The sequence below is a fragment of the Lissotriton vulgaris genome, chromosome 4_1, assembly GCF_964263255.1.
Source record: "Lissotriton vulgaris chromosome 4_1, aLisVul1.2, whole genome shotgun sequence".
NCBI classification, from domain to species: domain Eukaryota; kingdom Metazoa; phylum Chordata; class Amphibia; order Caudata; family Salamandridae; genus Lissotriton; species Lissotriton vulgaris.
The window spans coordinates 147,938,719-147,955,721 of record NC_141691.1 but is presented as its reverse complement, the minus strand read 5'-3'; the positions used below and the strand labels follow the sequence as shown (position 1 = coordinate 147,955,721).

The 17,003-nt window shown below is 50.9% G+C and overlaps 1 protein-coding gene across 1 annotated transcript in view; it reads left to right on the top strand.

Annotated features, from left to right (window-relative positions):
- Positions 1 to 17,003, top strand: part of ATRX (ATRX chromatin remodeler) — a 1,771,102-nt gene that overhangs the window by 349,227 nt on the left and 1,404,872 nt on the right. The window lies entirely within an intron of this gene.

The window sequence follows — 17,003 nt, the reverse complement described above, 5'->3', positions numbered from 1 at the left end:
TTACCTACGCTTTTCTGCCACTCATTCCGCTAGTAGTACGCAAGCTTAAACAGTCTCTTAAGATGATCTTAGTTCCTCCAACATGGGCCCGGGAAACATGGTTCACAATACTTCTGCTCAATAGTTCCATACCAAAAACGACTGCTCTCCCCAAACATGCTTACGCAGGACCATGGAGAGATACAGCATCCAGATCCAAATCAACTGAATCTAGCAATCTGGCTCCTGAAGTCCTAGAGCTTGCTATGCAGCCAAATGGAAAAGATTTGTCATTTACTGCAATAACAACAAAATTGACCCACTAGATACTTCAATTCAGAACATGATTTGTTTCTTGCTGCATCTACAAAGATGTAATCTAGCATACACATCTAAACGATTACATCTTGCTGATTTTGCCGCTTACCTGCAAAACAGACATTTGTCATTGTTACCCGCTATCAAAGCGTTCGTGGAAGGCCTTAAAAGAATAATTCCTCCTACAAGACCACCCTCTCCATGTGGAATTTAAACATTGTCCTCAGTAGGCTCATAGTAGGCTCATGGGTCCTCCATTTGAACCTCTACACAAATGCGAGTAAGTGAGACCAGCGCTTTAACCATACAAGAACCATTCTTACAAATACATTATAACAAGTTGGTTCTGAGAACAAATCCGAAATTCCGTCCCAAAGTAGTCTCTGCTTTTCATCTTAGTCAATCTGTAGTTTACTGTTTTTTCCCAAAACCAGATTCCGTAGCAAAGAGAGCTCTTCACACCCTTGATGTTAAAAGAGCTATACTTTATTACATCGACAGAACTAAACCTTTTAGAAAGACAAACCAACTGTTTGTAGCTTTCTCTCCACCTCATAAAGGAAACCCCATCTCCAAAGCTGGAATTGCCAGATGGATAGTCAAATGCATTCAAATAGCTACCAAACGGCAAAACACACATTACCAATTTCCCATGGAGCACACAACATGCAAACTAGGGGCTTCCATTGCATTCTTACGGAACATTCCCTTAGATGACATTTGTAAATCGGTAACATGGGCTACGCCACACACCTTCACCAAACACTATTGTGTAGATGAGCAGGCAAAACGGGCTTCTGTAGGCCAGGCTGTTCTTAAAACACTTTTTCAAACCACTGCAACTCATACAGGTGACCACAGCTAAGGGAAAGCACTGCTGTACGGTCTATGCAAAAGTATGGATTTTGCAGCTCATATGCCTCGAATGGAAAATGCTACTTACCAGTATGCATCTGTTCTTGGCATGTAGAGCTGCAGATTATCATACGCCCACCCGGAACCTATATCTGTGCTAGTGTTATCTTACTTCGATGCACTCACATGGACATCTTTTCTGTTTCTACCAAACTCCATCATGGCGAAAAACAATCTGAGAATGGAGTCGATGCCCATGCGCACTATCGTCCAAGGGAGGCGTCACCTATCTCGTAACGACAAAGACTTTTCCAAGACCACAAACTGCAATCATCCGAGCCCAACACCAGATGGCGATCTATGCAAAAGTATGATATTCTGCAGCTCTACATTGCCAAGAACAGATGTATACTGGAAAGTAGCATTTTCTTTTTTTAAATTTGTTTATTGGCATTTCACAATTATACATATTGAAATATATCCTGGAACAACCGTGTCAGGGTACATAATATAACTTCCATTCGATTATTTACAGTCTGGCTTGTCCCCAGGCCATTTTATTTGGTAGTCCCAAAAATTCTATCCATTATATGCCTTTTATTTTCCATCATACAGTTAGCCAATTTTAAAAATAACAAACCATTAACAGGACACCCCCCCTTAACGCCCCCATCTCCTCCCATTCAGTACCGGTCTGGAGTCCCAACCCCATACAAATTGTTTCATTTTGATCTGGAATATTACATTTCATTGGTTTGTTTCAGTTTGCCTTGTGTAATTACGGGCATTCTCATCCTGAGTTCTCTTGGGAGATTGACTCTTGACCTTTCTGTAGGTCCATCAACATTGTGGTCCATGCCAGTTGGTCTTAAGCATTTTCATCTTTTCTTACAACACTCATTCGCACCCCTTCTGCCGTTGCCCACTCTCATATCGCTCATCAAATTCACAAATTTCTTTGGCTGAGGTCTCATCCATGCTTTTACTATACATCTCTTGGCGAAAACCAACCCTAGATTGACAAAGCGTCTGCTTAGTTTTTTGTTTTTGAGCGTGGGGAGTTGGCGTTCTGGGGTTAGAACAAGGGTTCCCCCAGGGTCAAGGATGCAGTCGAAGAGCACCCTTAGAGGCACCAGGGCTGCCGGGTGCAGAGTGCGGATGCCCAATGTTATCCAGAGTGGGATAGGGGCCTCTGGTTGGTGGTTGCTCAAGAGTAGTCCACAAAGTTGAGGGAGCAAAGGTCCTAGTGTTAAGCTCAGGGCAAAGGGAGATCAGAGTTGGCACACAGGGTGCACCCACAGTGGCACAGGTGCGGGCAAGTGCAGATGTGGTTGCGTGTGCCCTGTTGATTTCAATGGTATTCTCCGGTTTTAACAAACACTTGAGGCTTAGGCACAAAGACTCTCTGGAGGCGACCACCGGATGGAGAGGTAAGTTGGGATGCTGGGGGTTGCCTGAACATCATTGGTTGGACCACCCAAGACTGTGGGGTGTCTGGTCCAGGGGTGTCCTTTGGCTTTGGGTTTCTCTACCTGCTCCTTGTCACGGTTGGAAGAGGGCGGGTGGAGGGGCCTCCAGGTAGAGGCTGCCGGCATCGACTGGAAGCTTGAGGCAGGTCAGGGGGTCACTGGATCTCTGGTCGGGATCACTGCGGAGACCTCCTCTTGGTGTTGGGCAACTCGGGTCGTGGGCTTCGGGTGCAGAGTAGTGCCGACTCGCGGATTTGGCTGGAGCCAGATTCTGTTGGTGAGCAAATCCAGTGCTCAATGGAGACAGAATCTTTTCAGTGAAGGCAGGGCAGGTCCTCTGGGTTCTGGGGGGACTTCTGGCTGCAGGACACAGTGGGATTCCACTGGAGCAGGTCGAGGTCGGGACAGGCTGGTTGGGCTGGGGCCAAGTCAGTTGGTGTCTTCCTCTTCCTTCACCACAGCTCTTCGGTCCTTAGTCTTCTCTCTTCTTGTCTAAGGAGGCAAAGTTCGGAGTTGCCCCTAAATACTAGATTCAGGTAGGTACAGGTTGGGACCAATGGGTTCCTTCCTTGGGGTGGGTACACCCCCCTATTATGCCACCACTCCAGTGGGAGGGAGGCATACACCTCACTCTGGTTGGCTGGGTCCCCCCATTGTCAAGATGATGGGTACTGACAGTTGTGCTTCACCTCGCCTCCCCCACCTTAATGGTGGGGTTGCCCAAGGTGGGCACACCTCTCCTCCTATCTTGGTTTTCCCGCTGATTTTACCGGACAAAGGTGGTAAGCCAGTGAAGCGTCCCCTTCGTTGACCCTGCCTATCCTGGGGGAGAAGGTTTTTGCACCGCTGCTTAGGATGTGCTTTGTTTCCAGACCCCGAGAGCAGGAGGCTCTCGACTCAGGGGTCCAGAACATGTCTGGGGTTGCAGCTGGCGAGCAGCCAGTCAGGACACTAGAGTTAGATCGTTTTTCAGGGGCATCTCTAAGATGGCCTCCGAGTGCATTTTGCATTAAATCCCACACTGGCATCAGTGTGGGTTAATGTGCTGAGAAGTTTGATACCAAACTTCCCAGTGCATAGTGCACCCAGACTGAGGTTGTAGGCATGGCACACAGGGATGTGTGCCCTGTCGACTCTTCACTTTTCTCTGCACCAAATCACAGAGCCTGCAATAGGTGTGTCAGCCCGTGTGTGTCAGCGCGCGCATGTGTTCGAGGCATGTGGTCTGCTGAATTCATATCTGTGCATAGATCGCCGCCTAGTGTTGGGTCTGGATGATTGCACATTGTTGTCCTGGAAGAGTCTTCGAAGTATCACGAGATAGGTGGCTCCTCCCCTGGACTACAGTGCGCATGGGCATCGACTTTATCCTCAGATTCTTTTTTTCCGCCATTGGGTTCGGATGTCTTTGGGTTCCCTCTAGTCGGAATCGATAGAAAACTTTCTTGAGACCAAAAGGTCTTTAGTCTAATACGTCGGTATAGTCTTGCGTTCGGTCTTAGTTCTTCCAGCTCGGTTCCGAGTCGGATTCTCTACACCCGCATGCTCTCGGCGCGGACGGCCCAGTCGACGCTTCAGACCTATCGACCGTCCATCATGGACCGAAGTCCATTCAAGAGATGTCCCGTCTGCAACTCGAACTATCCCCACATCGACGTCCACCCCGTGTGCAACAAGTGTCTGTCGCCGGACCACGATGAAGCCAAGTGTATGGCTTGTTCACGCTTCAGGTCCAAGAAGACGCTTAAGCTTCGAGCTGCGCGCCAGGAGGCCCAGCATGCTGCACCGGCGCCTGTGGACATCTTCGATGCAGGGGATGTCGAGGACGAATCTATCCAGGACGTTACTGAGTCGAACCCCGCGTCGGACGTCGACTACGACGCAGGTGCAGAGATGTTCGAGGCCGAAGAAGTCGTCGACGGGTAGGAGATGACGACGGGGCCCTCTGGGCCATGGAGGATAGCTCGGATGAGGAGCTTCCTCAAACTGACTCTGGGGCCGTGCCAATTCTTGAGGCTGAGGGATCACCTTCGGGCCTTACCCAAGATCTCACTATAGGTTCTACGGCCCCGCCTTCGGGCTCGGCCACGGACATTGCTGCCGAGCCACTCCCTGGAAAAATGAAAGCGAAAGTGAAACCTACGGTCTCGACTCCAGACACTGCGCAGGTGCCGTCCTCGAAACCGAAAGTGCGCATCGCTTTAGTCGGCTCCAAGGCCTCGGAGCCCTCGGCGCCGAAGAAGCAGAAGGTGGCCGTTGAGCCGAAGTCTCAAGTCAAGGGCGTCGAGACGAAGTCTGCCGCGCCGAAGACTAAAGTAAAGGTGGTCGAGCCGAGCGCGTCGGCGCTGAAGACGGTCGACGCCGGCAAAAGCCTCAGCGACCCGAAGAAGGCTATCAGCGATCCGAAGAAAGCTCTCGGTGACCCGAGGAAACGGCTGGATGACCAGAAGGTTCTCGCGACTCCGCGTCAGAAGGACAAGGCCAAGGGCACGGCGCCCTGAGTCGACTCCAGGTGTTGCCTCGAGGGATTCCATTGAACCGGCGCGCCCATCCGCCGCGTTCACCAAGAAGGTGACGGACTCCCTGCAGCGCATCAGGGACGGAACCGCGTCGGCCGGTCCGAAGGATCCTCCGCCTACAAAACTGGTGGAGAAACCACTAAAGGCGTCCATGCCCATTCATTTCACGTTGCCACCGAAGACTGCGCCGAAGGCTTTCGCTCCTAAGGCAGTCGCCAGCATGCCCGAGAAGGTCTCCTCGGCGCCGAAGTAGTCAGTGGTGGTCCCCGGCCCACATCCTCAACGACCTTCAGTGGAAGAGCATCGGGAACACTTCATCGATGCCGAGACGGGCAGGCTTTCCCTCCACAAGCGGAAAATCGCCCCTGAACGCCAAATGGAGTCTTACAAGATCCCTCTCAAGAAAAAGGACTCTGCATTAACTCCCGTTCTGGTGGAACCACTTTCCCCACAGACTCCTAATGTTTCGCCCACCTACTCTGATGTGGACGCTGGTGAGGGGGATGATGAGGACGAGTACAGTTTTCCTGTCTATACAGACCCTGAGGATGCCAACGAACCCTGGGCCGCTGGTGGTGACCCAGGGGATCCTTAATCAGGACAAGACCCTCAACTGTTTTCTGCAAAAACGTCCCCTACAGAAGACTCTGCAGCTTTCAATGCCCTCATTGAACGGGCAGCGAACAATCTCAACGTCCAGCTCCATGCTGACCCTGTGGATGTCGACTTCCTTTTTGATACCTTCTCAGTCTCAGAAAAAACTGTTAAGACTCTGCCTATGCTGAAAGGTGTTTTAAAGCATGCTACTGAGATCTTTAAAGAACCTACCAGGGCGAGGGTGATAAACCCTAGGATTGACAAAAAGTACAAGTCGGCGCCTACTGATCCTACCTACATAAAAGGACAGTTGCCTCTAGACTCCCTTGTTGTCTTGAATGCCCGGAAGAGGGCTAATTCTCAGACTACGGGTGATGCTCCTCCCCAGACAAAGAATCCAAGGTCTTTGAGGCCTTGGGGAAGAGGGTAGCAGCACAGGCAGGCAACATCTGGCGCATTTCTAACACGCAAGCGCTGCTGGCGAGCTATGATAGGGCACACTACGACACACTGGAGACCCTGTTGCAGCACCTGCCTGATGAATAGAAGGAGGCGGCTGAGATGCTCATTCAGGAAGGGAAGCTAATCTCTAACGCTTCAATTAAGTGCGCTCTGGACGCGGCTGATACAGCCGCCAGGGCTATAAACACTAGTGTTATGCTGCAGCGACATGCCTGGCTGAGAATCTCTGGATTTAAGCCAGAGATCCAATCCACCATCCTTAACCAAACGGTCAACCCAGATAACCTGTTTGGCCCGGAGGTTGACACCACCCTAGAAAAAATTAAAAAGGACACGGAAACTGCGAAATCCATGGGTGCCTAACAGTCCCAGCAGTTTGGGGGTTTGTCTTTTCGTCGCTCAAGCACAAGAGGCGTTTCCAGGGGCCAGCTCTCCCAGTCCACGCAGTACTACAAGGGCAACACTCAGTCCACATACAACAACAAGAGTTGAGGTGGATATCGTGGGAACAGCGCCAAGGGCAGAGGTCGTGGAAACAGCTCCAGATCCTCTGCCACCAGCAAACAGTGACGCCTTGTCACTGCCCCCCGACCACAACACCGGTCGGGGGAAGACTCCAGCAGTTCCTGCCGGTCTGGAAGTCCATCACCACAGACAGGTGGGTCAGGAAACTTATTCAATACGGTTATTGTCTGGAGTTGACATCCACTCCACCCAACATGCCCCCAAAAGACCGTCCTATGTCGGCCGAGCATTTTCACTTATTGCAGCAGGAAGTCACCGTTATGCTGCAAAAAGGAGCAATAGAGCTCGTGCCTATGCAAGAAAGAGGCACAGGGGTCTATTCCCTGTACTTCTTAATACCAAAGAAGGACTGGTCCCTCCGGCCCATCCTGGACCTCAGGCCACTCAACCATTACATCCTGTCGGAGCACTTCCATATGCTGACCCTGCAGCAAGTGCTCCCGTTGCTCAGTCAGGGGGATTTTCTCGCAACTTTAGACCTAAAGGATGCGTAATTTCACATTCCACTGCACCCTTCCCACGGGAAATACCTCCGGGTCACCATCCAAAACCAGCACTACCAGTTCAAGTTTTTGTCTTTCGGTGTCACTACGGCACCCAGGCTGTTCACGAAGTGCCTGGCGACAGTGGCGGCGCATCTCAGGAGACGGAACATTCACGTCTACCCTCATCTGGACGACTGGCTCGTCCAGGCAAAGTCAGCCCAGCAGTGTGCCGCCCACATGTCCCACACCATTCACCTCCTGCACGATCTGGGATTCTCACTGAATTACCCAAAATCCCACCTCCAGCCCGCCCACATACGGCAGTATCTGGGTGCGACTATAAATACTCTGGCGGCCACAGCACAGCCGAATTCAGTGAGAGTCAGCAGCATTCAATCGCTGATACAAAAATTCAGACCTCAACACTCGCTTCCAGCAAGAGTGTTCTTGCAGTTGATAGGCATGATGGCCTCCTGCATTTCCATAGTCCCGCACGCGAGACTACATATGCGCCCGCTTCAGGAGTGCTTAGCACGTCAGTGGACTCAGTCTCATGGGCAGTTAAAAGACCTAGTGTTGGTGAGCGGTCGGACATACAACTCTCTGCATTGGTGGAATCGACGAAACGTTTGCAAGGGCCGACCGTTCCAAGAGCCTGTGCCACAGATCATCCTAACAACGGACGCCTCTCTCCAGGGATGGGGAGCTCATGTACTCCATTACACAGTGCAGGGACTATGGACGCAACAGCAATGGAGATGCACATCAATGTTCTCGAACTGGCGATCTTCATGGCACTCAAAGCCTTCAAAGTACATCTGTGCAACAAGGTCGTGTTGATCCGGACGGACAACATGACAGCCATGTACTACATTCAAAAGCAGGGAGGAACACACTCTCCGCAGCTGTCTCATCTGGCTCAGAGCATGTGGAAGTGGGCCATTGAGAGGAACATCTTCCTCATGGCGGAACACCTCCCGGGCAAGGACAACCAGATGGCGGACCTGCTCAGCAGGCACAGCCACCAGATTCACGAGTGGGAGATACATCCATCAGTACTCCAACCATACTCCCAAAGATGGAGTCATCCAGAGATAGACCTGTTCGCCACAAGGGAGAACGCAAAATGCCAAAGCTTCGCCGCCAGGTTCCCACACCCACAGTCGCAGGGCAATGCGATATGGATGAACTGGTCAGGCAAATTTGCGTATGCTTTTCCCCCAGCACCAATGATACCGCTGGTGGCACGCAAACTCAGGCAGCACTCGATGACTCTCATCCTGGTTGCTCCAACGTAGGCTCGCCAACCATGGTACACCACGTTTCTAGAGCTGTCCGTGGTACCGCATCAGAGGCTACGTCTCACAAGCAGCCTTCTGACGCAGAGCCATGGCGACATTCAGCATCCAGATTCGCAACAGCTCAACCTGGCGATCTGGCTCCTGAAGTCCTAGAGTTTGGCTACCTGCACTTGCCTCCTGACTGTATGGACATCATTCGGGAGGCAAGGAAGCCCACCGCCAGAGCATGCTATGCGGCAAAATGGAAGCGGTTTGTCATTTATTGTGCAGACCACAACATTAACCCGCTAGATGCGTTTATTCAGAATATCATCTGTTTCCTTTTCCAAATGTAATCTGGCCTAAGCTTCCATTCGCATACATCTATCTGCAATGGCCGCTTATCTCCAGAACAGGCAGCACCTCTCACTCTTCAGAGTGCCTGCCATTAAGGCCTTTCTAGAGGGACTCAAACGAGTCATTCCTCCGCGGACTCCACCAGCTCCGGAGTGGAACCTCAATGTGGTCCTCACCCGGCTGATGGGTCCTCCCTTTGAACCACTGCATTCCTGCGAGATTCAATTCTTGACGTGGAAAGACTGCATGATATCGGTCTGAGGGGGACGGTGCTCAGTTGGCTTCGTTCCTTTCTAGTCAACCGTCGACAAACGGTCTGGGCCTCCCCTGGATCTGCCGAAATGTCGCCTTTGGGAGTTGGAGTTCCTCAAGCCTCAGTACTGAGCCCCACTCTATTTAACATCTTTATGACCCCTCTGGCGGCATTGGTGGAGTCCTATGGGGCCCAGATCGTTTCCTATGCTGACGACACCCAGCTTCTCTTCACCTGCCGGAAGAGCGAAGAATTCGATGGTGAAAGTATCCGTGAGTGCCTTGGGGCTGTTTTTAACTGGTTCCAACTGAACAGCCTCAAGTGTAACTCGGATAAATCCGAGATACTTTTCTTTGGATGCCCATCGGAACCGGACTGGCATGGTTGGTGGCCTGCCGACATGTTCCCTCCAGCTCATTCCTCTGAGTTGGCTAAGAACCTGGGAATTAAAATTGACAATGGGCTTACGCTCAAATCCCAGGTGCTGACCCTCACAGGAACATGCTTTGGTATCCTCAGAATGCTCCGAAAGTTTTTTCCGTTGCTCTCTGAGGAACATCGGAGAATAACTGTTCAGGCCCTCATTGGACCCAGACTGGATTACGCTAATATCCTGTATCTGGGTCTTCCGGAGTACCTCTTACAACGTATGCAGGTGGCTCAGAATGCAGCTGCACGAGCCATCTTCGGCCTGCATCGTCGAGCCAGTGCCTCGAATTTGCTGCAAATCTTACACTGGCTCCCCATCCGGAAGAGGATAATATTTAAAGCCATGACACTAGCTCACAAAGCCTTACATGCCACGGGTGCCCATTACCTACAAAAGAGGCTGGCTTTTTACCTGCCGGCACGATCTTTAAGATCAGAGTCACTGGCACTCGCAGTAGTCCCCCGTATAAAGAAAGCCCGTATTGGAGGACGGTCTTTCAGGCTGCTGGCCCCCCAGTTGTGGAATTCTTTACCTCTGTCTTTGCGGTCCACATCCAACTTATTTGGTTTTAGGAAGGGTTTAAAGACCTGGCTTTTTACTGGCTAGAGTTTTTTTAGTTTTATCCTTTTGTTCTGCCTTCTCTTTTGTTGTTGTTATGTTTTACCTGTCTCCTCCCTGGGTCTGGAGCACAAAGCGCCGGGACACTCCTTTTGGAGTAGCCGTGCGCTATAGAAGACCCATAATAACATAACATAACATAACATAACAAAGTGGCTTTCCTCATAGCGATTACATCGCTGCGGTGAGTTAGTGAACTACAAGCACTAACTATCCAAGAGCCATTTATTCAAATTCATTCTAACAGGGTAGTGCTTCGCACTAACCCTAAATTCCTTCCTAAAGTTGTGTCTCAATTCCATATTAACCAGACTATTGAATTGCCTGTTTTCTTCCAAAATCCTGAGTCATTGGGGGAGAGAATGCTCCACACCCTTGACCTCAAAAGGGCCCCGATGTTTTACATCGATAGGACCAAGGATTTTAGGAAAACTAAACAACTCTTTGTTGCCTTTGCACCACACCACAAAGGTAACCCCATTTCCAAGGCTGGTATTGCTAGGTGGATCGTTAAATGTATCCAGATCTGCTATCTGAAAGCCAAGCGTACTCTCACTGTTCCACCAAGGGCCCACTCCACCAGCAAGTTGGGGGCCTCCATGGCATTCCTTGGAAATGTTCCTTTGGAAGACATATGTAGAGCAGCCACATGATCTACCACACACACATTTACAAAGCATTATTGTGTTGACGTGCACTCCAAACAGCAGGCAGCTGTAGGGCAGGCTGTTCTAAAAACACTTTTCCAAACTGCTGCAGCTGGCACGGGCGGCTGCCATTGATGGAGGGACTGCTTTGTATCTATGCACAGATATGAATTCAGCAGCCCACATGCCTCGAACCGAATATGCTGCCTACCAGTATGCATCTGTTCTTGGCATGTAGGGCTGCTGACATTCATATCGCCCGCCCTCCTCCCCGGCGCCTGTAGCAGCTGCAGAATTCACACCTACTTCTAGCATGGTCATCATTCACTGAGTTCCACTCCATCTTGGCCACAATGGCTAAAAACAATCTGAGGATGGAGTCGATGCCCATGCGCACTGTAGTCCAGGGGAGGAGCCACCTATCTCGTGATACTTCGAAGACTCTTCCAGGACAACAATGTGCAATCATCCGGACCCAACACTAGGCGGCGATCTATGCACAGATATGAATGTCAGCAGCCCTACATGCCAAGAACAGATGCATGCATACTGGTAAGTAGCATATTTGGTCAGCGCGCGTGTGTCAGCACGTGTCTGCGTCCGTGCGCGCGAGTCTGCGTCCGTGCGTGTCTGCGTCAGTGCGCGCGTGCGTGTCTGCGTCAGTGCGCGCGTGCATGTCTGCGTCAGTGTGCGCGCGTGTCCGCGTGTGTCTGTGTCAGTGCGCGCGCGTCTGTGTCAGTGCGCGCGCGTCTGTGTCAGTGCGCGCGCGTCTGTGTCAGTGCGCGCGCGTCTGTGTCAGTGCGCGCGCGCGTCTGTGTCAGTGCGCGCGCGTGTCTGCGTCAGTGCGCGTGTCTGCGTCTGCGTCAGTGCGCGCGTGTCTTCGTCAGTTCGCGTGTCTGCGTCCGTGCGCGCGTGCGAGTCTGCGTCCGTGCGTGTCTGCGTCAGTGCGCGCGTGCGTGTCTGCGTCAGTGCGCGCGCGCATGTCTGCGTCAGTGCGCGCGCGTGTCCGCGCGCGTCTGTGTCAGTGCGCGCGCGTCTGTGTCAGTGCGCGCGCGTCTGTGTCAGTGCGCGCGCGTGCGTGTCAGTGCGCGCGTGTCTGCGTCAGTGCGCGCGTGTCTTCGTCAGTGCGCGCGTGTCTTCGTCAGTGCGCGCGTGTCTTCGTCAGTGCGCGCGTGTCTTCGTCAGTGCGCGCGTGTCTTCGTCAGTGCGCGCGTGTCTTCGTCAGTGCGCGCGTGTCTTCGTCAGTGCGCGTGTCTGCGTCAGTGCGCGCGTGTCTTCGTCAGTGCGCGTGTCTGCGTCAGTGCGCACGCGTGTCTGTCTGTCTGTCTGTCACTCACCTCTAAGGGTGGCACAATAAGTGCTGCAGCCTTCTCTGGTCACAGGGCCCTTGGTACCTTTTACAAGGGATTGCATGTGGCCAGAAAGTTGTCAATTGGTTTGCAACAGTACATTTGTAGTGAAAGAAAATAGGCCCTGGGTATAGTTCAGTTGGTTCTGTTGGGTGAGCTAAATTTCTTTTATAAATACAGTAATAATTATAAAGAATGAAATGGAAACACATATAAGTGAACTTTATCAACATGGATATAATCTCTTGATTGGTATGTTTTTTCTTCAGTTTACAAAATTGATAGGCTGTCGAACAATGATCATTGATACAAAGACGAATGACTAAAGGTGACATGTTATAGGTGAAGTTAATATATACAGTGCTCTACAGAACAATATATAAAAAGTTGACATCCGTATACATCCTTCGTTATAGAAATGAATCTCCAATGGGCCTTATGTTAATTTTGTAGTCTGGCATGGAATGAAGAACATAGGATATGGATTGTACTGTACTTTGACTTTTCGATCCAAGATGTTGCGTAATTGTGAAGTCAAAGCGGGTCTTCTTCAGGACATAAAAAAGGTAGCTTGTCAAGGAAGACAGAATTTATTAGCTCTAGCTTTTCTCATGGTTAATGTAGGAGAGTAGGGTCTGCAATCCTATGATCACCCAGATTTTTTGCTTTTGTTTCACTGGTTTACGACTTTCTCTGGCTGTGGGCCTGCCAATCAGACCCACAGCCTGGCTGTTCTCTTTCTAAATTACCTCATGTACCCTAGGTGCATCTACCAATTGGTACTGGGCCACCTTATCAGACCCTGTAACTCAGGGCATAGGTGTACCCAGGGCTGCCAGGGGCTGCAGCATGTATTATGCCACCCCTGGCTGGCCTCCTAAATTTGACACAACTGGCTGCATGACAGCTGGGGCAAAGTCGTGTAATCACCCTTTGCTGTAGGTGTAGTATACCTATACCTAACCCTAAAATGGACACACAGATTCCTATCAGTCACTCCTATGGCAGGCCTTGACAATCCTGAAGGCAGAGTGCTTGGAATCGTGTGAGATGGTGCTCTGGCATGAGCTGAGCCTGTCTGCAGCTTGCGGAACCAAGTCCTAATAGCTGTTCCATGATATCGCATACCATATACTCTTAAGTGCATTATAATCCTCGCGGTTAAATGCTAACTTTGGTATTGCTTTATCAAAACATGTCGAGTAAGGTGTCATACGAATTGGAATACTAACCCCTCGCCAATTCTGGCGACGGGGTTAGCATTCCACCCTTCTAGAGGGACACGACATGTATGTAACTGTGAACCCCGGTTAAAGTTAACTGAAGCCTCAGCTCCACAAAATGGATGCTGCCACCACAGACACGAGTCTGACCTCCTGCTGCTGGGAGTCCTTCCAGCGAGGGAGGCCTGGACATGGTTTTGTGTATCCTGGGTAGGCAGGGCTTTTCAGGAAGGTGACTGCTGAGTGGCACCCCGGTGCTCACTACGCATAGGCCAGTCAGAACCAGTTCCAGGGGCACACCAGCCCCTGGCCTGGGGAAGTCCGGCAGGGGAGAGGGGTGTAACCACCCCCCTCCTGGTCCCACCCATAGGCAGGACCTAGTCACCGGGTCAGCCCCCTTTTTTTTAGTATAAAGATAGGAGCGGGCCCCCTGTTCAAATTAGATCATCTTTGGAATCAAGATACCACTTTCTTCGAAAGGACTTCACGATTTCTTCTTCAAGATTCTCCCTTGTGGCTAAGGAGTAGTCACCCTGCATCAAGCGGTCACCATCCTAAAGAACACTGCGGTCTGCTGCAAGTCCTTCATCACGAATCCGACGACTCAGCTCGACGAGACCCGGCTTCCCTGGCACCTCTGACCTCTACTCACCTCTACAGCCAAGCTGAGAACCGTGAGTGCGACGAGACCTCGAGGGACCGACGATCGCCAAGACTGCACGACATCTTTACTGCAAGCCCACCGTGTCCTCCACTGGTGAGTGCTTTGGGGTCCGAGAAGCCCCGACCCTGCGCAGCTCCAGCACCTAAGGTCAGCCTCCCTGCATCTCCACGATCGGCGTGGGGCCCTTCTGCTGTTTGCTGTGCACCGCGTTGTTTGGCTACTAGCCGGCTGGCTTGTGGCCTTCTGAACGACGCCCGACGACAACTCTTCTGCTGGTCTGGTTGCTCCAGGCTGGCCCTTGCTTCCTTTTTCAAGAGAGGCACCCCGGACCCTCCTGGTCCACTCCAGACGCCATTTTAGGTCCACCGCGTGGGCTTGAATTTGCCAAGGCTTTGTTGCCCAATCCTGGGTCCAGCGACGCCGACAGCTTCTATCTTCGTGGGACAGCTCGATCCTCCATCCTGGTCGCCGACAACGCCTCCTGGTCCGTGAGATCTTCGAGCTCCAGCGTCACCCACTCACCTTGTCGAGGTGGCTACCATCCGGTGCCCTCCTGGTGCCCACTGACTACTGGCTAGTAGTCTCGAACTTGGTCCCCTCTGCTTTCAGGTGTCATCTATCTTCGAGATCCAGGCTTGGATCCAACTGAACTTTCTTCACTGGTCACCGGCCAGCATCTTTTCTTCCGGCTCCTGGTCCGCCTACGAGGATTCCCGACGTTTTTTCAGACCTATGCAGCTGCAGCCCCTGGGCTAGGTAACTTCGGCATTTCGGGGCCCCAGCATAGCCTCACTATCCAAGGGTCAGAATCTACTTTCGTTTTCTCCCTACCAGGTCGGGTTCGCCCGAGAACACTAACTTTCTATTTCCTAGCTACCATAGACTTTTGTCCGCATCTCGCGTGAGAGTGCACACACTGCACCCGAGTCCCCTAGGCCTCCTAGTCGTAATCTAACGATTCCCTAGTCAAGTCCTAGCGATCCCAAAAGCTATTAGTACTGTACTTACCTGCTAGGAATTTCGCATTCCACTTTCAGAGTATATGGTTTTCCGTGCCCCTCGGGCATTTGTATATACTGTGCTAACTTAAGTATTTTTGTAAGAGTTTTGGTTTGTGCTTAGTACCCTGTCCTCATAAAGAGTACAGGGCTGTTGTGATCTTTAATAAATAACTGTTTATTTTCATAACACTTGTGTGGTGTCCTTTCACTGGGTATTCAAGGGGTATATGTGTGGTAAACAGCTGGCTTAACACGCCCTCTCGAGTCTTTAGCCTTAGACTGCTCGTATCCATGCTACTAGGATAGCTGGTCTATAAGGTTGACTTACAACCAATCATCAATAAGGGTTGCTGGACTGATACATAGTGGGCACTAGAATAGTGACCACTGCATATCAGGCCACCTTCTCACATTGGTGAGCAGCGGTTGGGATTTGAGCTTGCTGTTGTTTTACCACACGTATCCTAAGAATATCTTGTTGAAAGATCACATAAGTACTGTTAGGTACATATAACTAAAGCTTAGAATACTCTGAGTTCTACTGAACCAGCTGTTGTAGCTCCTCAAGGCTTAGCACACCTTGGCTGCAACTCTAGCAAGGGATCAGTAGGTAACACATAGTGTAGGTAGGTGCATCACTTACACCACACTAGAATCAGCATGTCAGACAAAGGAGGAAACACTGAGTCTCCCCTTGTGTCAGTTGACCCTCCACAGGTCATACCTTCAAGATATGCTGTGCTTAGCTTCCAGGAGTTACGACAAGTATGTACCTCTAGGAAGATTAAGCAGGGGTCTAACCCCACAACTGCTTTTCTGATTGGTCTCTTAGAGACTCATGATGCAAGGAGGGCTGGTAACCCAGACCCTTCTACTTCAGAAGGCAACATGCCCTCCTTACGGGGTCCCTTTGATAGCCAGGACCATCCTCTTCAGGAAGCAGATGATGCTGATGATGAGGATGATGACTTGGTGTCTGGGGATGAGGCAGACAAGGGACAGGTAGAAGTCGTCAGACTAACCCGGACCAACTTAAGCAGACATGAGAGGGACTCTAGGGGAGCCCTGGGGCCACTCTCAGGTCAGCTTAACATTGGGAATGGACGAGTTAGGTCTCTATCTAGAGGCTCTAACAGATCCCTTCATACCAATGGCTCTCAACGCTCCTCTCAAAGGGGAATGACATCTCCCCAGAGGAGAGTGTATGAAGCTAAGGAAAAGGCAGCCAATCTGAGGATTGAAAGGGAAGAACTTGCCCTGGCCAAAGAAAGGCTTGCCTTTGCTAGAGAGCAACAATTGAGTGGGGCAGTCCCCACTGGTGGCAGCATTGTACCTAGCAATAGGGAAAGGAGTTTTGATACAAAACACCTTGGTAAGATAGTGCCCCCCTTTAAACAAGGGGATGACATCCACAAATGGATTACTGCTTTGGAGAGGGCCTGCACTGTGCAAGGTGTTCCCCCAAGTCAGTGGGCAGCTATCTTGTGGCTCTCCTTTGAGGGTAAAGGAAGAGACAAGCTCCTCACCACAAGGGTAGAGGATGCTAATGATTACCAAGTCTTGAAAAATGCACTGGTTGATGGGTTTGGCCTAACCACTGAACAGTACAGGGTGCTGTTCAGGGATACCCAGAAAACTCAGTCTCAAGATTGGGCTGACTTTGTAGATTGTGCCACTAAGGCTTTTGAGGGCTGGTTGCTGGGCAGTAAGGTTACTGATTATAAAGGATTGTACAATTTGATGATGAGAGAACAAATTTTAAACAATTGTCAGAACCAGTTGTTGCATCAGCATCTTGTTGACTCAGATCTGACCTCTCCCCAAGAATTGGGAAAGAAGGCAGACAGATGGGTTAGAACAAGAGTTAAGCAGAACCAGGGCCAGAATCAAGGTGGTCAGAAGAAAGCAGACCAGAAGGGTAAGGATTCTAAAGGGGAACAAAATGACCAGAAGTCTTCGACAGGTCCCCAAC